The 1800-nt window shown below is 64.6% G+C and overlaps 1 non-coding gene across 1 annotated transcript; it reads right to left on the bottom strand.

The window, feature by feature from the left end:
* Positions 1-620: 620 nt before the first annotated feature.
* On the bottom strand, positions 621-773 carry LOC138581503 (5.8S ribosomal RNA). The gene has a single exon (XR_011304589.1). It is a non-coding gene; the product is annotated as a 5.8S ribosomal RNA (ribosomal RNA).
* Between the last annotated feature and the right edge of the window lie 1027 nt (positions 774-1800).

Below are 1800 nucleotides of genomic sequence, written 5' to 3'. Positions count from 1 at the left end.
ATCCCGGCCCGCCAGGGGCCACTCCCGGCCTAACACCATCCACGGGGTGAGCCTCGATCAGAAGGACTTGGGCCCCCTGAGCAACGCCAGGGAATTGGTCTTCTGTACGCCACATTGCCCATGCCCCTGCCAGATGGGGATTTTTCGCTGGACTCTTCCCTCTTCTCTCGCTGTTACTGATGGAATCCTGGTTAGTTTCTTTTCCTCCACTTAGTAATATGCTTAAATTCAGCGGGTCCCCATGTCTTATCTGAGGTCGTAGTCAGGGAGCAGAAAGCTTGATGGGCGGCCGGGGCGTTGCCCTGGCCCTGCACCTCTGGCACAGCTGAGCGTGCGCCGCCCCGATCTGTGGCCAAAGCCGACCTAGTCACGAGGCACGCACTCCAGGGCCGTCCCACGCTGGCAGTCGCGGGACACCACAGACAGCCACATGCGGCACGCCCTGGTGCTGCAGCGCACGGCGAAAGCGTGCCAGGCTTTTTCAAGGGCCGCCACCGCGGCCCCTGTGGCGCGCGGGGCGCCCGGCCCTCCCGAAACCCACAAGAGGTGGGGGAGGCCGGGACGTGCCAGTAACAAGCCTGCGCAGCCAGGTCCAGGGATCCTGCAACAGTGCCGATCAGCAACCCTTAGACAGGCGTAGTCCTGGGAGGAACCCGAGGCCGCAAGGTGGGTCGAAGTGCCGATGATCAATGTGTCCTGCAATTCACACTAATTCTCACAGCTGGCTGCGATCTTCATCGATGCACGAGCCGAGTCATCCACCGCCAAGAGTCTCAGGCAACTTTTTTTGTTCCAGACGTTCGCCCGATCCTGCTAGTGCACGAGAGGCCAGGGGGCAGGCAGGGCTGCCTGTCCCGCCCACCGCGACAAGACAGCTCAGCACCCCGTCTAGCATCCCCACTTGGGAGTCGGCCGAGACCATCAGGGATTTAAAACAAAACAACCAAAAAATCCAGGCGCTCAGCCCGCCGCTTGTAGCAGCATGGTGAAGGGGCTTCCCACAGTGATGGAGGCAGGCCGCTCTGCCGCCGACCCACCTGGCCCGATCCCGCTCATCCTTCCCCCCCACCCGACCCCCTCCACTGCTCCCCTTTCGGGGGCCGGACCGAGAGGCAGGCCAGAGACACCACGAGGGGGGTCGGTGGGACCGCTATATTCTTCAAACCCCAGCCTGCCCACACAGGCCCGAGCTCCAGGTACCTGGGCAAGAGGGAAGGTTGCCTGCTGTGCCAGCGGGCCTGGCCATTTCTTGCCCACGGATGTGGGCAGCCAGAACCTTGATGCCCGCCCGTCGAGTAAGCCCGGCTAAGCCATGGCTCAGGGCTCGCCCGGCATGCTGGGCCACTTTCCACCTGGGGAGTTGTCTATCGAGAATGTCGGGGCTTTGCTCGGCTCCCGGCTGCTCCCACTCAGGACTTCCCTGCCGACCGGGGGTGTGCCCATCAAAGCCCGCCCGCTGGCGGTTCATGGGGAGGAGTGCGCCCCCGGCTGGCGCAGCGGCTAAGCGGCCGGCTCAGTGAGGAGAGGATGGGGGCCGCTCAGGGCTCCCTCTCTGGTGCATGGTTGGGGACGTCCCCGGGCATCCCCGGGCATCCCCGTCTGTCTGCTGGGTTGCGGACCACCCTCCAGCGGCAGGGAATCCTGCTCCCCAGGCCTGGTCCCCCATATACCCCGGCTGCGGACCGCTCCACTGGCAAGACTGTAGAGCAAGGGGTGCCCTGGGTTGTGGGTGTGCGCATCTGGGACCCAACCGAGGTCGGGCCCGCGGCTCTCCCTCCGGCTGCTCCACCGGTAATGATC

This window comes from Ambystoma mexicanum, chromosome 3p (assembly GCF_040938575.1).
Source record: "Ambystoma mexicanum isolate Mex_15411 chromosome 3p, UKY_AmexF1_1, whole genome shotgun sequence".
NCBI classification, from domain to species: Eukaryota; Metazoa; Chordata; class Amphibia; order Caudata; family Ambystomatidae; genus Ambystoma; species Ambystoma mexicanum.
Note: the sequence above shows the minus strand (reverse complement) of the source record. Positions and strands in the feature narration are given on the sequence as shown.